This window comes from Passer domesticus, chromosome Z, assembly GCF_036417665.1.
Source record: "Passer domesticus isolate bPasDom1 chromosome Z, bPasDom1.hap1, whole genome shotgun sequence".
Lineage (NCBI taxonomy): Eukaryota > Metazoa > Chordata > Aves > Passeriformes > Passeridae > Passer > Passer domesticus.
In genome coordinates this window covers 67,325,493-67,343,632 of record NC_087512.1, presented here as the reverse complement: position 1 = coordinate 67,343,632, position 18,140 = coordinate 67,325,493, and the positions used below count along the sequence as shown (strand labels likewise).

General features: G+C 36.5%; 1 long non-coding RNA gene across 7 annotated transcripts in view; it reads left to right on the top strand.

Annotated features, from left to right (window-relative positions):
- Positions 1–18,140, top strand: part of LOC135290341 (uncharacterized) — a 52,659-nt gene that overhangs the window by 28,846 nt on the left and 5,673 nt on the right. Inside the window, exon 12 of one of the 7 annotated variants that reach the window (XR_010353108.1) lies at positions 1,815–5,078. The exons of 4 other annotated variants lie outside the window; for them this stretch is intronic. This is a non-coding gene — a long non-coding RNA (uncharacterized LOC135290341). Of the gene's footprint in view, positions 1–15; positions 5,079–18,140 lie in introns of those variants that run through there. 2 more of the 7 variants (XR_010353092.1, XR_010353099.1) reach the window with 2 other exon arrangements.

Here is an 18,140-nt window from a genome sequence, read left to right as displayed (position 1 = left end):
TGTTTTTATCTACAGATGCATCAGAGAGAGAGAGAGTGCAGCATGAGCTTGTTTTGTAAACCAAGCAACCTTTCTTCTAACCATGGCAGTTATATGAGAGGAATTTTAAACAAAAGCATTTCCAGCAGCTAGATAAGCAAGTGTCTTGCTGAGAAAGATGGAAGGCTAATGGTAATTCTTCTGCCAGAAAGCATTGGAAAATAAGACCTGTCATCTAGAAAATGACAAAGCCATTTCTAGTCCCTGTAGACTAGCACTCTATCTTTTGCTGAACAAATATGCTGTTAAAGGTGTTGGCCTGCAAACCAAACACAGAAAAATGTCACACTGGTATCGGAGTGGAACTATTAAATGTGCTTTAAATGTATTATAATTACTAAATTGTTTGCATTAGCAGTGAGCCTTCCTAGAAACTCTCTTCTTAAAGAGATAGACAAAACACAAAATTGCTACAAACAAAATGTTTCTTTTCCAAGGAGCTTGCAACAAAAGCCTTTTAAGGTGGCCGGGGGTGGGGTGAAGAATCTTGACCTGGTATTGATTAGATCAGTGGCAGAACCAGAGATAAAGCATAAATTTCTCCAGTTCCCCATCTAGTGACCTGTTCACTTGATCACAGAGGCTGATAAGCAATGACAGTCACATGCAAAATTTGAAATACCCTCTCTGTTTCCTCTGAATCTTTTTCTGATACAGAATTTTACCCCTGAAAATCTGTATGCTTCTGACTGGTAAAGATTTTACCACTGCCCATCTAACTACTTTTTTTCATCTCTCACTTACCTGCTAAGCTGGTTATTAAACAGAATGTTGTATGTAGCCAGTCTAAGAGATTAGCTGCCTATGTAGGTTTTTTTTGAAGTGATTCCCCTGCTCCTTCCTCCTATCTTTTGGTCAAAAATATAGTTTCTATCTGATTACAGCTGGCCTCTGCTCAACCTTTTGTACAGGGCTGATTTAGATTTTCCAGTTCAGTCACAGCAGGAAAGATAAACCCTGAACCACATGATGATGTTGGCAGTGTCAGACAGTGGAAATGAAGTCTCCAGGGGATACCAATTGACATTTCAACACTTTGCCTGCCAAAGAACAGGCTTGCACACATTTTAAAAAAAGTTACAGAGCAGAAAGAAAACCCATTAAAAGTCTTGAAAGTTGAAAGCACATTTATGTGTCTTTACATAACAGATGGATACTGACCTTAGACACTTTCTGCCCTCCAAAAATATACCACTCTTAAGTTCCTAGGAGTTATAAGTGACTCAGATGTACTTTAAGTGGAGAGTTATTTAGGGACTATGATTGTTTTTTTCCCAGTAGGAATTATTAGGATTCAGAACTCCCTTACAAATTTAATTCTACAGTGAGCTTTATAATGCACTAGGCTTATATTTTTTTCTACATTACACCTGACTTATACCACCACAACTTGATGGACTCTGCTATCTCTAATTCTCACAAGCAGCAAACAAGAATCTTCCTGAATGTTTTTGACAGACAGAGGCTTTTTTAATATATCTCCTGCATTTTAATTTTTCTTCAAGCTTTAAGTAACATTTCTTATTTTCCAATTAGAAACAAACAAAAAAAAATAAAGTGTGAGAAAACAGAAGAGCATATTCAAATCATACTAAAACTTCTGTTTGATTTTTCCCACCCCCTTTTCTCTTTCTTCTTTCTTTTCAATGACATTTCCTATGATGAGCGCTCAGAAAGAATAGCTATTGCCTCTCTTGTCAGTTTTGTTTTGTCAGCTCTGAATGCTGGGTCTTGCTTTGCCATTTTCAAGGTCTCTTTCAATCCCTTGAACACAGCTGGTGCTTCAATCAAGAGCTCACACCGTGAAGAAGCTGGCAGTTGATCCCCAACCAGCTATGTGGAAGATACATAATATATTTCACAGTACACAGTGGAATACCCTTTTCATTTCATCATTGAGAGAGTCTGCTTCACTCAGGAGTTCTTCTATACAAAAATATTAATAATGTCCCATTCTCCTCAGGGATGTGAACATTTGAGGGTTGAACTTCAGTGACCCCTGCTTGTCAGGTTGATGTGACTTTAACAAATTCAGTAAAGGAAGCCCTTTTGAGCCTCAGTTTATGGTTTTGTTAACTTCACATTTGAGAACAGATTTTTTTAATCACCTCTTGGAAGAAGTTGTGGGAATTGAAGGCTGTGAAGAAAGCCTGTGGATACCCAAACATTACAGAACTGCATAATTGAACTGTGCTATTGAAGTAATGCTAATAATTCTAAAAAAAAAATAATTATATCAACTTTGTTTTTAATAATTATATTTCAGTTATCAAAAACACAACTGAGAATTCTTGCTTTTGCTTTTATTAATAGTTTGATCTTTAGTGCGTTAGTTGATGCCGTTAGAAATTGTCCCAGACATTCCCCACTAGTTAAAGTAAGAATTGTAATGTAAGTACAAACCTAGGAAGATTGTGAGAATTTTTGCACCAAATCCTCCTTTCAGAAGGTAAAAATTGGCTGTCAGTGAAACATGATTAGCAGGACTCACAGCAAGCAGGGCTTTTGTACAAGGATGGCTCATGAACCAGTGCCTTTTGCAAACCATTGTTTTGGTTATGGAAGAAGGGATTGAAAAGGCCAGCGTGTGCACAGGAAACAGGTCTCTCTCTTCTTCTAAGCTAGAGAGGATCTCTGTGTTACTCCTACTTGCTGTGTCTGGTCCTGCAAAACACGTGATTCTCTATGATTGAGAGTCTTTAGTCCCTATTAGCCTTGTTGAACCTTATTGCTTAGCACTCAAGCAAGAGAATTCATTCAGCTCTGTTTTCTTCTTATGCAGTGAGTTAAAGGAGCTTCACTAAGCACTTTCTTTCTTGATTTGCACATACAATCAAAAGTGATGTGCTTATTAGCATATTTGCTTTTAAAATGTGCTCACTTTAAAAGTAAGTTGGAATATGTTAGAAATGGTCCTAAAAGAGAAACATTCACACTCTTTTTACACAGGGTGTAAGTATTCATTGTTATAATTCTTTATTTTAGGATAGGGGAAAACAAAGACACTGGGTGCTCTTAGAATTTAAAAGAATATATTGAAAAGAAAAAATCCATCCAAGTGCAAAAAATCTGAAGCCTGTTTAGGAATGAGTTTGGGGAACACTGTATTTTTGCTTCAAACACAGAAAACCTTCCAGATGGAGTCCATTTTCTGCAACATCCAAAGTCAGTGAAATGCAGTGTTTACAGAAAACAGGTTACTTTAGTGTTTTGATGTGCTTGTAGAACACTTTTTTCTTCTTTTAAATTTTTTATATTTTCTCCATTTCTCCACTCCCTTGTTCGCTTGCATGAAATGACAACCGTGGCTAGTTTAGCAAGTTAAGATGTCAGTGTGGGTTTCTTTCACTACAAAGAAGACGTGCCACTGTTAGCAACTGATCTAACAACAGGCACACTGGCTTGATAGTTGAAAGCTGTTCAAGCTGTCCTTGGGCTTTTCTCTTTCTTCTTCAGCTCTTCAGAACAATCCTGCCTTGTCTGGGGTAGGGTTCTCTCCTTAACTTAACACCCTGATGCTCATTGCAAACAAATTGCTTTTCTCTTAAACAATTCAATTTCTAAATTTTTCCAATACTAGTTCCAAGTATTAGTTCAACATTAGGTGACGAGTTTTGCACACATGTTACAAAGGCTTAAAATCAGCCCTCTAGACAGTATTTCTAAGGGTAAGATACACTATCACTGTAGTGAGATTTGGTCAGTCTGGGAATGCTTTCAATAAAGCTAATGAATTGACATGAATAATTTGAATAACTTGACTGAGGGAAGACAGTTCCCATCTTTAATTTCTCTAATTTTATTTTGAACATAACAATTCACCCTGTGTATTCAGTTATGTGTTTAATTCATACAGAAAAGATACACTATGTATATTGAAACAATTTTATGTTTGCATGAAACAAATATTTTGGTTGCTACAGAAATTTGTGGTGAATCATAATAAATTAAGATAAATGGTCCACTTTTTCTAATTCTGAACACACAGCAGACACAAATGGAAAATTCTGAGTAGGAATTGCTGATGCCTCATTTCCAGGCATTTTAAACTTCAGTTTTTAAACAGCCAATAGCTGAAACACCTTATCTTAAAAATAATAGCTTTCCTAAGAATTTAATTAGGTCATCTACAGGGGTTATCTTTGGCACTCTGAAATTAGCTTTGTTGCAGACACTTGGGAGGACAATTAGGACCCATCTTATTAGCACTGAAGGTTAAAACTCCTTCACTGTCTTGTATCAGGACATAATCTTTCATGCTTCACAGCTTTAGTTCTCACAATGAGTTGCATTGGAAACAGTAGAGGGGGGAAGTGAAAAGGGCAGACCTGAAACAGCTAAATAAATATAAAGTTTAAGGAAGAGCCTGCAGACCTTTTATTCAATGAACCTAATAAATATGACTTAGAAGAAGAAACAAGTTTGGCAGGAATTGGTGAACTGCAATTGGATGCAGCAAATTCTCTTAATCAAATTCCTAGAATTATGCTCAAAGAACAGGGTATTTATCTGATATTGAAGTACCTTTCTTTTTTTTTTTTTTTCTTCTTTTTTTTTTGGTGGAGGAATGTTAGCTGTAAACTGCATTTAGAATTCTTGTGATAACCAGATACGTTTGGTCAGAATGAAAGGGTTTCATTTTCAGTTTGGTTAGGAAATACCATGCTTTGACAGCTGTACTGATATTAAGCATGAAAGTCATGACAATGAGTTTGTGTTCGCATGATAACTATGGAAAAAAATTCACATCTCATAATGCCTACTTTAAAATATACACTAAAGCAGTTGTTGAACATGGCCTTTTTCTAGATTTAACATAATCAATTATTCGTAAATATATTTACTTCAGGAAAATAACTATTTCATGAAGCTGCATTTTTCTGTGATAAGAGGAAGTTGTATCTTGCTTTCTGGCTATGCACAGCCTTTTCAAGGAAGCCTTCCCACGTGCATTGTGCAATAACAAGTAAAATGACCCTCCAGGGTCATGGGATAACACTCATGCTTTGCTGCCTGCTTTTTTTTTTTTTCTTTCTCTTTTTTTTAGTTGCACCTGCTGTGTGGTTCTCAATATAAATAGGGACTGCTTGCAGCAAATCACAGATGTTTTACACACTGGAAAAACAGGCAGGAAGCAATCACTATAGGAAAAGCAGAGGCAGTGAGAAGGACAAAGGAGGAAAAAAAACCAACTTCACTTTACATTTTCTTGGCATTTTCACAGTGATCAGGCACTTTGCTGCTGTTAGTTTTTAGTTAAAATCCTGTATAGTACATGCAGAATGACTTTGCTTTTATACTCTTTCTTCACGAAATCTAGACAATCGGGAATTGGAGATCTGGGAAGCAGGCAATGTTTTGTTGGTTTTCTTTTTAATCTATAAATAAATTAAAAATGTAATAACAATTAAATTTGCTCATATTTCTAATTTGTTTTGTGGTTCTTAAACCTGTTTTCATACAGTTTTATCTGATTTAATTATATATGTGTAGAATTTAGAAACACAGCAGGCTGTGGAAATTTATTTGAAAGGCAACTAACAGCCCTCTTGAGAAAGGGAAAATATTTTGTGAGATGCCTTTCCAGACATTACATTGCTTTTATTTTGTGTAAACCTTCTCTTCTCCCTAGTCTCTCCGTGTTCTTTCAAACAAATGTAGTATATTTCAGCTTTAGATATGGGATGTTACTGAATAACAACTCCAAGACTAGAAGAAAGCAAGCTTGAATTCAAAAAAAAGGATTTTATAAATTTTGGCAGTTATGATGTACTGAAAACTACAGACACATGGATAAATCTTCTGATACTGTAGGACAGACCTTCTCCTCAAATAGTTTTTCCATTGATTGTAGGCTCTTACTAGTTTTATTAACTTTGTTTAGGAATTCCAGAGACTGATAATTATTAATAGAAAATCAAATACAACATAAATAGCACATAAAACCAGCTTTATTTGCGTGGGGGGGAATTGGGGTCTTTTTTTTTGTTGTTGTTATGAGGATCTGCTTATTCATTTGTTTGTAAACTGGCTTCATTCCTTCATATTCTAAACTTTGTGTTGTCTTTCAGAATTACTGAACCATAAATTCTCAGTCTTTGCCGAGGGCTTGTCCTATTCACATGGGGATCCTGTGCCTTAGTCAGAACACATTCCAAACACAGACATTGTCTCAGCCTCATTGTCTAGAGGTGCCCCAGAAGGCTGTGGGTACAAGATTGTGACTATAACCACCTCACAGCAGTGACCTCATGGATAGGTCTGGAGGATCATAGCCTCTGGGATGACTGTTCCAGTAAGTTTTTACCGGGAATGTCTTGTGACAGCACAAATCGCTGTTTGCTTGGAAGCAGCTGAGGAACAAATACAAACTTCAGAATGGTTTAAGGACATGGACATATAATCAGGTTATCTCAGGTTTAGTAAAGAAAACATGCCAGAAGTATCTAATCTCAGGTTCCCAAAGACAAAAGATCTGGAAGATGGGTTTACTTCACTTTTTTCCCTTACACTGTTTACCATTTACTATTTCATAACTCTTCTATGACTGCTCTATATTCCTATGGCTAAGATTAAGAAAGTGTTTTGCCTTAAGAAGGCCCTGAGGCAGTATACGCTTTTCTTTTCCTTTGTCATGTCAGACATCAAACTATAATGTGTCTGCTTGGCAGGCAGGACTGTTGCATCATGCAGGGTAAGAGCATCATGGCAGGATAAAGTTAAACAATTTATGGCAAAAAATAGGGGGAAAATGGAAAATGTAGAAAAAAGTTGCCACTGTTTTTTACTTCCAGTATGGTTTCACACATTTAGACCATTTGACCACTCACCAGAAAATCTCATATCTAATATGTTGCAGCTGTGTATAATGCTGTCTCTCCCAGATTTTTCTTAATCCAGATTAGATTATCTACATTGCTGATTTCATTCATGGCAGAATTTGGAACTGAGTGCTTTGTACAGCAATAGATAACCATCTTCTGCAGGCTGATCTAATTGGCTGGCTGGCTATAAGGGTTTCTGACAGCTGTGGTAAAATGAGTTTGTTTTCTGCGAAATGAGCAGCTTGAAAGAGCAAATCTGTGTAATGACCACTCAAGGGTCCTCCCTAATCTATTAGGGGAGATGTGGCCTCCTTTCTCCAGGACCATTTAACAATGCCCTTCCCATCATGCCATTCATTAGTCCTTTTACCAGCAAGGTATCTGTACATACAGTATCTGTGGGTATAATTTGCTAAGAATGAAGATTACTACCCAGCATGAAGCAAAAACAAATATCTCTGTGAAGCAAATATCCACCATTTTATTATGCAGTGTATTTACCTTTCACACTGTCTGGTTTCTCCCTTCTCAGAATTCTCCCTGGTTTTCTTCAGCAAAAACAAATCAGATTTCATCAGGTTTCTGAGAACTGAGTTAGTACACAGTTCTCTGTATTTGGAGAAAGTACTGAAAACACAAGGGCAAAATCAGAAAGCACTTTGCTCCAAGTAGCTGAGATGATGGCATTGAAAAATTCTTCTGGGAAGGAGGTTTCAGGGAAAAAATGAAAATGTGACATCTTCAGCCACCTTCAATAGAGTACTCTCATAAAAGAAAATTACTGACTGTGCCTGTACAACTTGCTACATTTCCAAGAATACACACTCAAACCAGTCAAAAGCTCTTCTGTAAGGTTAAGGAGGCAGATGACTGTCTTCTTACTGACTTGCATAACTCTGGCATTTAACAGCACATGTAACAATGAAATAAAACTTCAGCCTCAACAGCATATCTGTCAATATTTACCCATTTGAACAGTCAGGCTGGTTCCAGGTAAATAAAGGAGAGGGAGTAATACCACTTTGAACGAAGAGTCCTAAAAGCAGGAGGACTTAAATTTGTACAGAGTACTCTAAAACCTTTTGCTTTATACAGAGGGCACATGTCTTTGTCATATCCTTTAAAACTGCTAATCATGGGTAGGGAGTGTATAATCTATATATCAAAAATATTGAATTATGCTTTGTTTGAGACTGTAAATTTTTTTTTTTTATTTTAGTGTGGGAAAAGTATAAACATGCTTTGATTAAAGATACTACTTGTCAGTACTTGCATTTTTGTGAAATTTCATGTTGCAACTGAGGGGTTTTTTCCTGTATACCCTTTCTATGCACCTTTTTATGTAGTATGACTTGCCAATTTGTTTCCCAACATTACCTAAGAATTTTAAAATACTTTGTAAAAGATTTTCATTCTTATCAATTTTAATTTAGAATGAGCTGGGTTTTGTGTGCTGGGAAGTGACAAAGGGTGGTTTTGTCACACTGTGTCTGCACAACTGAAAGCAGGCAAAAAAGAACTCTTTCCAAACCAACTAGACCTGAACTTGGTCCAGACTAGAAGCTGTGTAACCACATTAGCATGGCTCTGAGCCCAAGCTAATAAGCCCTACTAAGAGGCACTAAAGCAGTTACACAATTTTTAGATCAGAGCTGGCTTGTCTCCAGCTACCTTGGAGTGCAACCAGGATGATCTCAGGAAAAGGCTGTATAGACAGAGTCTCAGGCCCCTGAAACACGCAGGCTTAACCTGTACTCTAAATTTGATTTGTAGCTTAAAGTAAGAAAGATGTACAGAACAGGCATGTGTGAGAACAGCATAGTTTAGATAGGGATTTAGGGTAGGAAATAAAACAGTACTTGCATAGTACAGTTGTTATTTATATAGATACTATTCTTTCAATTTGTTCCATTAGCAGATCAATTTTGCAGATGGTTTTTACATAACACTTGAAGGAAGGGCACAAAGGATTTGCTCATAAGGCTGAGGAAAAGTTGGTAGAAAAATCCATGCTGTTTAGTTCTTTCATTTTATTTTGTCATTTATATAAAATACATATTTTTTTGTTTTCATCTCTGTTCAAAACCACTCTGCCTCATTGTCTCCTGTCATTTTTTCTGAATGTCAAAATTCATTCCCATATTAAATGCACCTATTTTTGTGGCTAGATCTTGGGGTGAATTTCTGCTAGTTTCATAAAATAACTTTTTGTGAGCGTGCTTGCCTTTCTTGATTTTTTTTTTCTGTCTGGCAAAGACCCAATTCCTTGAGGCCTCCTTCTCTTTTGATGTTGTTGGTGTGGAGTGGTGCTAGAGACAATGTCATCAGACCTAGAAAGCCCTACGTCTTGTGAGCGTAATTATGTGCATTCCATCTCTAGACACCTGAATGATTATGTAGTGTTATTCAGATGGCCACAGAACGGTTTTGGAAAGACTTGTTCTCTAGACATATACCAGCAGAGCAGAGCATCAGGTTCTTGTGTTTGTCTGTCATCCGGTGTGACTTCTAATGTATTTTAATTTAAGTTCTATTCAGTCTTCTATAGAGCAAATTCTTTAATAACTTGTTCTTCACTTAAATCACATTAACAATATACCCCTAAAAGTATTCTCCTGAGTAGTCCCATTTTTTAAAAAATGACAGCTTCTCTACAGAGAAGAGAGAGCATTTGAAATAATGTTGGGTATTTTGCCAAGTCTGTCAAAAGAGTAACACTTCCACTTTCTCAGCTCTGTCTCATTAAAATTGTATTCTAATTCTGTCTCAACTTGGTCTCCTTGCTTCATAAGTCATTGCCTGCTCATTACTTGTACTGTGAGAGATGAAATTTATTCAAACCTGATAGCGGGGATAAAAAATTGAAAGGCAGGCAGCTGGGAGAAATGAAATTAGCTTATTCTAATGCTTTTTTGACAGGATTTTTTTCATTGCCATGGGTTACTATAAGTGTCAGTTTGGATTTGTGGTACTGTCTTTGTTAGGTTTGTGGGGGATTTTTTAAAACAGTCTTAACTGCTAAGCTACGCTTTCCTTTGTCACATCCATTGAAATAATGTTCTGTGTCTGTGTTGATAACATGGTCCAACACTACTTGCTACAGTAGTCTGTAATTGTTTTATCACTACAGTTGTCTAACAAAGATTAAATGTTTGCAATTGTTTTATAGTAGATTTTTCAGCCTAGTATTTAGATAAATAGGATACATTCAGAAAGGTCTGGGAAAATGATAGACAATGCAATATAACTTACATGCAATTTAATGTGGAATACAGAGGGGAGCTGAGTTTTCTAACCCAAATATTTTTTTTCAAGCTTTGAATGTCAAAAGAATACACCTAGGAATTTCTAATTTTGAATATAGAAGAGTATTAGAAGCAAATTGACTTAAAGCACAGCACTTTTCCATTATAAGATTGAGTTGTTAAGAAATTATATGGTCTAATTACTGAACTTGATATTTTTGACTACTTGGATTATGAACAGATATTGTCATTAACTAGCTAATTAAATTGACTGCAATAACAAGCCATAATTTAGAAATATGTTCTAAATTAGTTTTTATATGAAAGCAAAGTCTTTGTTGATCTGTGCATGTGATTAATGTCAAGTGTCATGAATTAGCTGAGGGATCTCTGGTGCAGGAAGGGCATCATAAAGAGAAGTATCTGTGTATTTGACAGAAACAGATGCAGTCACAAGAGCAATTTATATTTGAATAAAAATTTGAATTAGAAAATGTTAATAAGTATGCATACATGTATTTTCTGGAAACATACAGCATAATGGCTCAGTACAGAATGAATTATGTTCTTCTCTCTAAGGGCAGAACATGATCTCAACTGTGGTGCAACTGATTCTCTTATCCCAAAATCCTTCTGCTTATGTTATTTTAATATTCTGCTACTCAGAAGCAAAAAAGCATAGGATTATATACTGCAAACATCTTTAAGATGCTATACTGCAAAGATCTTTAAGAAGCTGGCTACTAATATCCAAAATGGCCTGTTAATTAGGCATGGTGTTTTAGGACTTTAAACTTGGAATTCCCCACATATTGCATTTGGATTTGCAGTTCTGTCTTTGTTAGGTTTCTTTATTGTTGCTTTCAAATGCACACAAACTTAAATGTTAAAATGTACTTTCCTTTAGCATATTATTTGAAGTATTAGCACATTATTTGAAGTAATATTCAATATCTGTGTTCAAAACATTCACTGAGAGTACCCCAAAAATACTTCCAAGCAGGAAATATATGCAGAAAATGTATGCTACAGAACCTACAAGCTAGATCAGTAAGTGTGGGGGTCTTTATTCTAAGTTTTGCTTTACTTTCCTGTGCAATTTTCATGCCACACTACTTCTGGAATTCTTGTTTCCTGTTTAGATGTTAGATTCTTCACACAAAATGATTTACACAGGGAAGTAATTGTAAAAACAGAAGTTGCAGTCAACATAGCAGAAAAGAGAACGTTTATAGATCTTTGGGGGAAATACATTATAGATGTTCCCACATAATAACTCACCTGAACTGATTTTCAAACAATATTTGACACCAGTGAGATAACAGGAGATGAATCTCAGAGGACTGATGCGCTCAGTCTGCAGCAGTCCAAGCATCACCATTCTCAGTAATCTCAGCTAGGGACATTAAAAAAAAAGTTATCTCAGGTATCAGTCCTCCTTTTAGTAATAAAAACCTGTAGGGAGACAAGAGTAGAACTAGAACTAGAGTGGTAGAATTAGACTTTCTTTTTTATTCACTTATCTTTGTAGAAATAAAGAGGTCCTTGGCAGTTTAAGATTTCTAGAGTTAATTAAGGCAGGGACTGATTGGCTGATGTAAGCTTTCTCTTTCAAAGATTACCTTAACATATTTTTAACAGAAAAATTATAATTCTGCAAATCATTTTATATTATGCAGCTGTGTATGCTCACTATCGCATACAATAATTCAGTCAGTGAATTATAAAGATAATCTTATTTATCTTGCACTGATACATAAGAACCAGATTTTGCATTTCTGATTCAAATAAAATTTCAGTGAATAATTGATTCTTCAATTTGTTCATGAAAAGTCCAAACACATATACCTAGTCTCAATTGAAACAGAATTAACTTTTTGTAGGAAACAATTTGCTGAAAAATGTTTGAGTTGAACAAAATGTTTGTCTTCATCACATGGAAGCAAATCTCACAGCTATGAGTGGACTACACCTTGACCCTTGTGCTTCTTCAGACAAATAGTCTAAATACTCTCCATGATGATTCTTACAGATTCCCACCAGGAAGCTGCAACTCCTAAGTGCAGCTTACTAAGTGTGTTTTTTTAATATATTAGCCAACTTGAGGGATGGTTGCTGAACAAAATGCAAATAAAAGACTTCTATTTAAGAGGGAAACATTAGGACAAAAATTAATTTGAAGAACTTGCAAAGCTTTAGAACAAATTCTAGAGGAAGGAATAGATGGAGGGAAAAAAGTAAGAGAGAAGCAAATGCAGTTGGCATTTTTAAATTACTTCCTGCTGGATTAACAATGGTGTCTGTTTAGAAAATTTTATGTATTACCAAATTATGTACAATATTTCCTATCATTACTATTAGTTTGCCAAGGTGATGTAGTTATCCAGTACAAGTAATATGAGCAAGAACTTTAAACAGATTGATAAATTTGAAAGGAAGGAACCTAGGAAGAGTGCATAGCACAACGGTAGCTGGTTAGGTTTAATGACTTAGGAGGATATAACCTTCTTGCATATGTTCCTCAATAGAAGGATTTGAAAGAAATTCTAAAAAGGTCTCTAATAAACTCTTGGAGAGTTTCATGGGTGTTCATAGACCCTGAATTTTTCAGAGTACTTATTCAGACTAGTATTTGTGAGCAAGAGCAGCACAAGGCAAGTTCTTAAAGAAGCTATGGGGAATTAAACAAGAGCAAAACAAAGCACCAGTAAAATAGGTGGATAGTAGCAAGGGATGTCATGTCTGAATTGTTTCAGTATTACATGTGTATGTATCTGTTCTTCTGATAAACTCCAAATGCTTCTTGAACCTTGAGTACAATGCCATAGTACTATGCTCTAGTTGAGGCGGGGGGATGGGTGTTGACAATTGTTTATGGTTGTGAGCAACTATTTGCAGACAGAAATCAGCTGAGGTGCAAATACACCAGAAACTTCAGGAAGATGTATTACAGAAAATTTTTAAAAATTGGACAAATTATTGCTAAAATAGCCAAAAAATAAACTATTCAACATGATGCAGAAGATAGAATTCTTGCTTGGGTAAGACCAACAGCTGACCAACAGCTTTTTGGTCACATTTTTGAAGCTACCTATGCAACTGAAGTGCCAGACAGTACCAAGTGATTTCTTTTTTTTTTTCATGATCAAACTTGACGCAGGTTTTCAGAATAGCACAGAAAACCCCACCAGGGTGGTTCATTTTGAACAGGCCTGGATGGTACAAATGAAGCTTCTGAAATTACTCAAAATAAACAACGTATAGAAAACAATGAGTATTTCAGGTCATCCATAAATCAGGTTCAAGATATTTGAACTGAAGAGGAAAAGTTACTTCTTACCAATAGACTCCTTACAGATATTTTATACAGTTCATTGAGCAGGCATGAAATAACTTTTTCAATCACAGTCAACTCCTCATGAAATACCAGGTGAATTGTTTCATGCAGCATCAATAAATGCCTCCATTCGGCCATTCTCTATGCTATTTCAGTTGTTTTATTTGGTATAAAGACTATAAGTTCAGGAAGCAGCAGTAGGGTCAGATTCAAAGATCTCCTCCCAACATTACTTACTGTGACAAAGTTTTTCCTCAAATTCTTTGGTAGGATTACCCACCCATTTGATTCTGAGCAGAAAAGTCCACACATTGCTAGTGAAACAGCTTTACTTGAAAGCTGTTGTCTTCAGAGTAATCAGGACTTAACATAAAAAGCTTCTTGAACATTAGCCTTTTTTTAGAATTACCTTCTAGTGAATTAAAACAGAAGAAATGCTGTTAAAGACCTGCTGTTAAAAGCCAGATGTCTAGTTCTATAGAAAGTTGGTATCTTCATGTTTTGCACTAAACCAAAGAAATGCATTGATTATGGATCGTACCTGATCTTCTTGAAATTTAACTAGGGCTGTTCCCAAGTTTTCTTCACCAGCTAATAACAGGATCCTGCTAGCAATCTGCAACTTCTTATTATTCAACCCATGGGCTCAGCAGTCAACACTTCACAGGAAGACAGGACCCATCATAATATCTGATCATAGTCTAAAGGGTACAATTGCAAGTGCACTGACCCTACAGCCTTCTTGAAGACAGTTGCCTTATTTCATGCCCACGATGTTGTGCATGTTTACCCACCATGAACAACAGGAAGAGCAATAGAAACAGGTGCTGGGTGTCTGAGTAGCTGAGCAGCTGCACAGATCACTGTGACAAAAGTTGGTCTAATACAAGGAAGTGCTTCTGCAAGAAGAAAGGTGTTCTAAGCCACAGACAGTAATTATTGATAGCCCTGTGTATGAAGGAAAGTATCCTGTCATCTGTCAGGGGAGCGAGGTGTCACTATGGCCACCCTCTCCCATCTCACCTGTGTCTTTTAAATTTACTGCATTTGTGATTGATGTGTTGAGTCATATTTGGTTTCAGAAAAGGAAAGAAAAAGAACGAGGGTACAGGTCCTTACTTTACCATATAATTTACGGGTAACCTTCAAGGTCCGCACCTTGTCCTATGACTCAGAGAAGTGAAGGCAGGGAGAATTTAAGATACCTCTATACTTCATGCCAGTGCCACAGGCAACACATGCTTCTAGAAAGGTTTGATCCCACAGTACTTTTCCCCGTTGCTTGAGGAAAGGGTAATATCTTGACGTTTGCCTGTCAATCTTCTGGACATCTTGAGAAGGACAACTGGCCTCTCCTCTGAAACCATGTGACTAATGCTCTCTTGGCTTTACTGACCCCTTCTCAGTTTCTTGACTATTTAGTCAAGAAACTATTTGGGCTTCTATAGTATTGGTTCCCTGTATATTTTCCAAAGGTTCTTGTAGGTGTATATCTTGCTACAATGCCCCAGCCAAATATCATTGATCTGGAATGACAGCAGCACATTTACTCTAGCTGTCATTCTGAGTCAGCTGCAGTTGCTCTTAAAGGCCACCAGCAGTAAGCAGCTACTCCAGCTGCTGAGGAGGTAGCCAAGCCTCACTCACTCTTCCTCTTTCTGTGTCCTTCTGCTAGCTCCTTTGCTCCTGTTTGGCATTTCAGTGTAGCAGTATAGCAAGACATGTGGTGGAGCTGCCATTGCCAACACCACGTTTTGTTCCTCATTCTGTTTCTGACTTGGAACATGATCTCTGTGCCTCAGTTTTTACAGAGCATTTTACAGGACCCTTTGAGATCTACAGATGTAACAGATTAGTCAGATACAGCCTAGAAATTCTATGTTTTCAATTAAGATATAAATGATAGACATGAATTCTATTTCTGGAAACCATTATAAAATATCTTTGGAATGTAATTTGTGACCCTGTAAAAACCGACACTTGGATTTAAAGGGAGCTTTTGCTTTTGTCTCTTTAAGTGAAACCCTTTGTGTTGACGCATAGTTATTTAGGGAAATAAATGCAACTTTGTACGAACTAAGCTAGTGGAGCTTTAACACGAAGGGAAAGAATTATTGCACGTTGGTAGGAGCAGAGATACAAAGAAGTTGCCACATTTGCTCCAAGTGTGGTTATGAGTATGGTTTGCGAAAAGACAAAAGGGTAAGATTGGATAGTTACTTTATGAATGTGGATGTAACAGAGAGAGCTCATTGGTTTCGTAGGTCTGTGTTAGATTCCCACAGCCCTGAACAAACAGCTCTCAGCCTTATATTTTCTAAGCTTTTGTTTTCCCACTTTGGAATTCTGACTACGGGCACATTACCAAGCCAACTGGATTCACTACAAAGCTCCAGTGTAGCTCTTTTTATCACAAAGATCAAGACAACAATTGTGTGCCTACAAGAAAAGAACAACTAAAACCATCAAGCAAACATTAAAAGAACAATTCTAGAGATAGTTGCCTTTGAACTGCAATAATGGGCAATATTTAGTCCTGAGATTTGAATTCAGAGTTAAAGGAATTCATTTCTAACTGCCTTTCCTTATAATTATCCAAGCTGCTGGCAACATATATTTTCAGCAGCATTAATTTTGCACAACGTAATATTTTGTAGTTGTGCTGAACCCCACACAAAGGCAGCACTGTAAATCTGCTTTATGGAGTTAGTTTTGTTTATTATAGAGTTCGTATATGAAAAAGGAAGAAATCTAAATTTTGTGTTGGCTTCTCCCCAAACCACAGAAAATGGAGTATTGTTTTACAAGAGCTTGTTCTGAAATATCACTTCCCGACTGTAAAAGAAGCACGGTGTATTTACAGATGCATTCCACAAGCATGCAGAATGTCCAGCTGAACAAATATAGTAGGAGCTGACTTTTTTTTTTTTTTTTTTCCAGAATAGCCGTTTCATACTTTTGGGAGATCTGAGGGGTGTGGGGAGATAACAACTTTAAAACAGACGCTTCACTTTGCAATGCCCCAAAAGGAACTTGAGTTGAAATCTGCCAGACACCAGTAATTCAGAATAAGCATTCTGCCTGACGATCCTTGACCACTGTTATTTTAGTTCTGATACCGAAAACCTAAACCATAGAAATAGTTTCAGTAAATCATTCTGCACTCATTTATTATTCTTCCCCCACCTCTACCCTGCCTTTTTAGTAGATTAGCTTTGGACTCACTGTTAATCAGATGCCTGAACTTTTTTTTTCCTTTGTGTTACATGATTCTAAAAGTTCTGCCCAGATATTTTGATCTTAATAGAAGTATAAACCCTGAAATTTAAATTGGCAATTTTTGCCATTTCATTAATAGATTATGAAGTAAGTATTCGATGTGCAATTTAAGCAAATTGCATGTCATTTGTGACCCATAACTGATGAAGAGGACAAAATTTTTCACTTCTCTCCTTTGAAGTATAGACAGATTTGCAGTCTTTCTTTGGCATCTTCACCTCCTCTGGTCTCAAGAGGGATGCAGAGATGCAATGGTAGCAATTTCTAGGGTTCTGTAGAGAAACAATTATCTGAGTGATCATTCCCCCACTAAATATGTGTCAGATCACTTGGTTTCTCATTCTCACAGTTAAAAGGTTACAGAAATTCAGAATGGCTATACCTTTAAAGAGTTTTCTTTACTGACTAACTTCAGGAAGTTGGTACAAACTCCATGAAAGTTCCATCTGATTAGTCTAGGAAGCTGATGAAGAAATCACTTCCCTTTGAACACCTTTAGCCCTACATCAATCTAACATAAGGGAGTCCTAATTTTATTTACTTGTACCCATTTACAAATAAAAGGAATGTATGCAGTATCTAGAAAATATGAACTACTAATAAATTATTAATGAGTTTCAAGTGGGAAGCTTGGGAGTGGATATCCTCATTTTCTCAATTCTGCTCTGGCCAGGCCTTATAGATCATGCTAATGTGTTGAGGCACCAACAGAAAATAGATCTTCCTTTGATCTGATGCTGCAATCCGTCTAGATTGGTGGTGTCCTCTCATTTTGGTGCAGCTTACATATAGCATTGCCAAAAGCCATGGTACTTTAATTAATACCAGGAAAAAGTCTATCCTGATGTTGCAAAAGCTCTCTGGTACACTCTTTTAGCAAGGACTATTCTGCTCTACTTCTACTAAACTTCTCTTTCATAATTGGATTCTTTTCCAGTGCAGTCCAAGAACTACTTTTCTTGTTGTTACACACCTCTGAGAGCTGATTCGTTAGTGTTTATAAAGTTCTGAGAAAAGCTAAAATTAAAAAAGAAACTGAATGCTTCTTATTCCAATTTGCTCTTTTAATTTCTACAAATCACATGTATCAACAAACAATTGGGAAAATACACAAAACTGGTGCTTTTCAGGCAGTTGGCACACTGTCCATGCCGTCATACTAAGAATTCAGTTATAGCCTGTCATATTTTTGCATTACCTGAAACATCTGCATCACAAGTTTGTGTTTTATTTCAGTTTTTCTCTGAAGGTAAGGGTTTCCTGAAAACTGCACCACCTAAGAACTAAACTTAGGGATTCCGCTTTGGCTGGAACTTTAGTTCCACCCTGATACATACCTCCCCACGAAGATGGGGTATCTAGCTTTTTGGAAAACAGTACTGAGACTCTCCTTTGTTTTAGAAATTATTTTCCTTA